Source organism: Gavialis gangeticus, unplaced genomic scaffold (genome assembly GCF_001723915.1).
Source record: "Gavialis gangeticus isolate Ggan-Ray unplaced genomic scaffold, GavGan_comp1, whole genome shotgun sequence".
NCBI classification, from domain to species: Eukaryota; Metazoa; Chordata; order Crocodylia; family Gavialidae; genus Gavialis; species Gavialis gangeticus.
The window spans coordinates 10,130,209-10,136,711 of NW_017728980.1; positions in this window are offsets into that span (position 1 = coordinate 10,130,209).

A 6,503-nucleotide genomic window follows, 5' to 3' on the forward strand; every position below is an offset into this window, starting at 1 on the left:
TGTCTGAAGGCAGAAGCGGGATGAGTGATTGAAGGTCGGATAAGTCTGAAACTAATAAAAAATGACTCCCGTGTTAAATGCTGGTTGTTTCCTGAGCAGACACTTTAAAGCAGGCATCTTGTTAGTTTGCCAAGAATACTTTAGCCTATTGAGCTAGGGTAGCACAACTTCTAGAGCATAGGTTGTAGCATGAAAAGGATGCCATCATGGTTGGGGTCTTCTAAGCAGAAAGTTCATCAATACTGGAAGGAAACCACGTGTGGCCAGTTGTTTACTGTCTTCATGACCTCTATTGGGAGATGGTAGAGAATGAGTCAGTCAGTTGTATGTAGGTTGTTCACAGAGACGATTAAGTTTTCCATCACAGGTGGCTGCTGTTGCAATCTCACTGCGAGTTTCTGCTAGCTGCAAATGCCAGTTGTCTAGCACAGCAATTGAGTTGCACCTGAGAACACCGAAATGCTGGCTCATGGCTTGCAACAGCTGTTAGCGGAGTGAGCCAGACTCCTTAGTCAGGGCTTGGCAAGCCAAAGAGTGGCAATGGCAAAGCACTGGATCTTCACTTGCAAAAGCTGCCAGCCAGTACCCAGAATCCTGGCCCAGACCAGCCTCCTTCAACCTCACTCCTCTTCCCATGTGTCTTCCTCAGAGGCATTGGGTGTTGGCTGTAGCCAAGGCTGCGGATTTTGACTGGAGTGGCTAGATGGTCTTGCCCCTCTGCTCAAGTCAGACCAATCGCTGTATTTGGGGTTAGGAAGGAATTTTACTCCATGGTCAGATTGGGATGGACTATAGAGGTTTTTGTCTTCCTCTGTATCAAGGGGCATAGCCCTCTTCCTGGGATATCTTGAGCATATTTTTTTTAATGTTAGCAGCAGCAGGATGCTGGCTGCTGTGGTTCCCTGTGGTAGAATAGGGTGTTTTGTCTTGTGTTGTGTCAGGGTTGCTAAGAGGATAAACAGTGGGCTTGTACAGGGTGGTTTGGAGAGGGGATGATCCTGCCTCAGGCAAGGAGTTGGACTAGATGACCTCTCAAAGTCACTTCCAGCTCTGCTTCTCTATGAGTGTGTACACATATACTAACTTTCTGGCAGTCAAGCTGTCTTGGCTTTTTCAAGTCGACTTAACTGTCAGAGCATACACACGTATGTGGAGCAGAGTCAACTTCAATGCGGTGCAAGATAATACACCTCTGAGGTTACCTTGAGTCACATTAATTGTTGATTTAGCTCAAAAGATGGTTGCCACCATATCAAGGAGCTTGTACCTGTGTATCCTCTGATGTGGCTGAAGTCGACTTAGTTAAGTCGCCTTATTTTAAGTCAACTTAAGTTGTGTGTCCGCATCCTATGATTCTGTGACTGTCTGTGATTTTCTCTGGGATCACAGGTGGGACTTGAGATTTAATTGAAAAATATTTGAAAGGGTTTGGAAATCTGGTGCCTTGTAGGCTCTAGAAAGAATAAACATTACTGGAAGAGAAGATTCTTGCACTTATTTTTTTAAAAAGGTCTCAATGCAGCCTCTGATTTTGCACTTGCATTTTTACAAACTAACGGTGGTTGTATGATACAGCACTTTGACTATAAGAAGATGTCACCAAATAAAGAGGATCAGCCACTTCATTGGGTGATCTCCTTCATTGGGTGAAATGGGCATTGCCCGTGGTCCTGCAGGGTCAGGCCCCCACTGCTCCCAGGATTGGCCAGGGCCTAATCCCGTGGCACAGCTTGGGGTGTGCTTCTGCAAATGGGGAAACCCCAAGTTTCCCTGTTTGCTGAGATGCACCGTAAGTTGGACTCCCCAGGGAAAACCCAGGATTTCCCCATTTGCAAAGACATGTTTCGAGCTGGGGCCCAACAGCACAATATGCTTGTCCGTGCAATCCCCAGCTGGAGGATTCCCGGGGCGCACATCTGCAAGCAGGGACCCAACTGTTCCCCATTTGCAGCGGCGTTCAACAGTGCGACACGCGTATGCCGAATCCTCTGCTGGGAGGTCCCTGGGGAACATCTCTGCAAATGGGGAATGTAGGCTGGTGTCCACAAAACATGTAGACATCTGCTGCAAAAAGCAGTACCAAGGTCTCCTACCTGTGTTGCGGCTACAAATGATGAGCATTTGTGGCATGGCAAGGGCACGGGCATCTGTTTGCTTAGCCTTTGTGCCTCCAGAAACATTGGCACAAAAGCGACATCTGTTTCTAGCCTTTGACTTCCACCTGATTAGCAGGAACAGTTAGGTGGAGAGACATCTACTGTTCTGTCAGAGAAAAGCACACCCTTTGAAAATGTCCTGTAGAACTTAATGAAAAATGTTAATATTTCTATGTTCTCTTTTGATTTGTTTAAACCAAGCTGCTCAGTTCAAGAGTCTGGTAGGTTTTAGTGTCATTTCAGAAGAACCTTTTTAGTTCGATCTTTTTCATTGAAATCTAACAGACTCTTCCCCATGGGGAGCACACAGCACTACAGCTCTTATCAGAGATGAGAAACGAGTAAACTGAAGAGCCCAACCAACATTTCCAGTCTTTACCAGTGTAGAGGAATGACTTGGGGCATGAGAGAAGATAGATCAGAGCTGAGTGCAGGATGGAGGAATTAAATGTCTTGTGTATTGGGGTTCAGAAACAGAACTACAAGCAGCATGGTATCTGTGAGGTTGGAAGATACCTGAGTTTCCTCATGGCCTTGGAAAGCCCAGACAAATCGTTCCCGCAGAAAACCTTTGAAAACTGCCTTGCACTGATCACATCCCAGAAGAACTCCTCTTATTCCTGCGATGACTATGTAATAGCAGGGTAAGCCCTCCACCCTAATCCTGCTCTTCGTGTCCCTGAATCCACTCTGGTTCCCGAATCCACTCTGGTTCTCATGGGCATGAAGATAGTTTGCAGGCCCCTGGCTGGGTAGCAAACCATCTTATGAAAGGGATGGTGCTTGTCTATTAAAAGCGTTATCTGCTGCAGCTTTCATTGAACTATCCACTATCCAGATCAAACAACCCAGCAGGGGCTGGGTTGGTGTTCAGGTTCACAGCGTAGTTTCTCAACCCTTTGACAGCATCACCTCTTTGACTATAGACTACAAACTCTTAAAAACCACATTTTTGCTAACAAGGAGCAAAGCTGGAGGTTTTAGTTCAATGTGTTGCTCCATCAGACTTCTGCTGACTTTGGTAAGAGTTGGGATCAGGGGCTGAGTGAAAGCTGAGAGAGGGCCCAGGGGTTAGGATGGAAAAAAATCCTATTGTAAAAAAAAAAAATTAAAAAAATCCTCTCTAATAAGCAAAGTTCCACTAAGAGAAAGGAGCACCGAGGTTGTTTTCTGTCCACGTAGATATATGTATCTGGAAAGGTGGATACAGAGAGAGCAGGGAACGTAGAGAGGGAAAGAAAGTGAGATGGACAGTTGGAGGAAGATCTTTGCAGTCCCCTGATTGCCCTCCCCGAAGCGTGCGTCTAAATCTGGGACTTTATGGGTTGCGCCCAACTCAGAATGACTTCAGCTCTACCCGCTTACACTGCTGCTACATTTGGCCCTGCACACACAACATCTTTTGCTCTTCCTGTGATGCAACCGCCATGGGAAAATCCAGTCTGCCCGGCGTGTTACTCAGGACCTTTCACCTACTTTCCTCACGGTGGTAAACATCTTTTCATTTGATTTATGCTAAATATTGTTGAGCAGCTGCTCTGAACCAGTCCGACCACTTGTTAAATGCAAACTGAAACGAAGCTGCAATTAAAGGAGAAATGTGGAAAGCGCCGAGAGTCCACTGCTGTCGGCTGGGCCGGCCTGCGAGCTGCTGCGGGGGGGGGATCCCAGGGTGTCCGGAGGGACGTGGGTGGTCTATGGATATGGGACCCCTGATTTTTGCTGAGGTTGCCACCTTTTGGAAGGCATTTGATTTTCATAGGAAATGACCAGGGCCCTGAACCAAGACCTGACTTGCAAAAATAAGCATGTCTTTAATGCCATCCTGAACTGTAACCACTAGATTAAGTTGGCACCCTACCAGAGCGAGCCTCATCAGGGCTTTATCTTCATTCTTTATCTTGCTTGTGATTTCTCTTCCTTTAAAATCATCCTCAAGTAAGATGCCCCTATACCTGCTGTTTCAATGTTTATGACTATTTAATATATGTGCATGGAGGAGGTAAATCTAACAAAAAGGTGATCAAATATCATGCTTCAGGCCATGCTCATCCCTGCTAGGGCCAAGAAGGAGTTTATCTCCATAACAGCAGCCAGGTGACTTGCAGTTGCAGTTTCTTCCCCACTCCTGAAACAGCAAGTTCTAGCCCAACTGCAGGTGGAGACAGGATTTTCAGCCTCCTGGAGTCGAGAAGCTGACATTTTATTTTTAATTCACTGTGTACCAAGGACCAACTGTTGTACTCTTACAGCGTGGAAATGTCTCATTAAGGACAGCATGGCTCGTTGCTTTTTTGCACGCACCACACATGTCACGATTTCCTATATTTCAGTAACTCCATTGCACAGCATCCTTATTTAACTGCCCTTTTTTTGGTGATGCATTTGTATCTAGGGGAATTTTAACGATGCTCTGTTAATTGTGTGCATATGGATGGAGGGACTTGGGGTTGCCCCTAAAGCCTAAGCTCTTTGCTCTTTTTTTCCAGTTCACGTGTATGCAGAACCTGAAATGTTGCACTCTTCAACTTGAGGAAGCGTGAGTCTTTAAATGATACTAAAGTTTATAAAAACTTTATCAGTAAGTCCAAGTTTACTTCCCTGAGTGACAGTAACTAAAAAGTTAGGGTTTGAAGGTATTTTAAGAATTAAGGTTTTGAATTTAATGCTGACTTTTCTTAAGAAGATGCTGGTTGTTCAGGTTAAGTTTTGCCTTGAGTCAGTCCAAATTCTTCTTGAATAAGGTGTTTTGGTTTTTTTACTGATTGCCTAGGAAGCAAGGGTTCCCCATGTTGCCAAATCTTGTCTGAACTTAACTACAGGCACAGGCGAGACGGAGGCTTGCAGCAAGTCATGCACAGGTTAGCAAAACCCTGGCAGAGGCATGGAGTTAGGCAAAACTATTCCTGGCAGCACTTCCACACATGTCAAAGGGGAAGGGAGATGCAGTCCTTGATGGAGGAGTTGATTCCAGACCTTTGGAAATGGCTCTTTACCAAGAGGAAATAATGTGCCTTGGCCATCTTTCTCAACTAGGAGAGGTGAAATGGAAATAAAGTGAGACATGTAGGGGATGTACAAGATGTACTAACAACATGATGCTAAATAGGCCAAGGACTGTTAAGTGTAAGCCCCATTTCCCCTGACCTTGAGAGCCCCTACAAGGCTATAACGTGAAGATATAACTGCAATCTTCTGTCTAATAAGCCAGGCGTTATCTGATATTCCTCATGGCTACACACCCCTGACAAGTCCCCCCATAGCAAGACATTAGAAATCTATCAGTGCTACGTATGGATGAGAAGCAATTAGCTCTGCTAATCTGGGAAGTCAGGCAGAAGGCAAGGCGGCGTAGAGACAAACTCCTCCGGAGAGGCATAAGCTTTCGTAGGCGACAGCCTATTTCATCAGGTGTCAACTAGAGGGGGTGAAACAGAAGTGATTCGAGACATATGGCAGCAAAAACTGTTGTAACAGGCCTGGAAGAAGCTGAGGAGACCAGATCTGCTGTTCTGCGGGCTCTCGTGGCAAAGGAAATAGCATTACCCTGTATTGTGGAAATGAGAGCTTGGCAGGCTGTCAGACAAAAGGCAGCTCAGCCATTTTTTTTTTTTTTGTTGAACCAATCTGGGTCCCTTCCCGATGCTTTCTGACAGTTAAATGATCCTAAAGAGAGTCCCCTTGTTTCTCTGGCCTTCTTCATATGAGAAGGAGCATCCTCATGGTTCACTTTGTTTCTTCCATCACAAGTGTACTGATGCACAGCCTCCTACAGTGCTTCCATCTCCTGGGATTTCCTCTCCCGAGTTGAATACCAACGAGGACTTTCACCTCTTAGGTATCATACTGTAACCTCTTTCCTTCGGTGACAACTGCTAGTACCACTGCTTTGGGCTCTCAGCCATAATGGCACTGTGCAGGCAGTGCTATAGAGAACGGAAAGCAGCTGGCATCTGGGCTTGAGCATATATATATGAACAGAGTCCCAAAGCAGTTTTCAATAACAGCCAGTGGCTCTACGATCACATTGGCATACTCCCTCAGCACCTTTGGGTGCATCGCATCCAGCCCCATGGACTTGTACACGTCCATCTTCTCTAAACAGTCCCTAACCTGTTCTTCCACTACTCTTGGCTGCTCCCCTCTTCTCCAAGCTGTGCTGCCAGGTGCAGTAGTTTGGTACCTGACTTTGCCTGTGAAAACTGAAGTAAAAAAGGCCTCTCCCATTCAGTACGGGACCTGCACTTTCCCTGATCTTCCTCTTGTTGCTGACATACTTGTAAAAACCCTTCTTGTTCCCCTTCACATCCCTTGCTAGCCGCAACTCCAATTGCGGTTTGGCTTTCC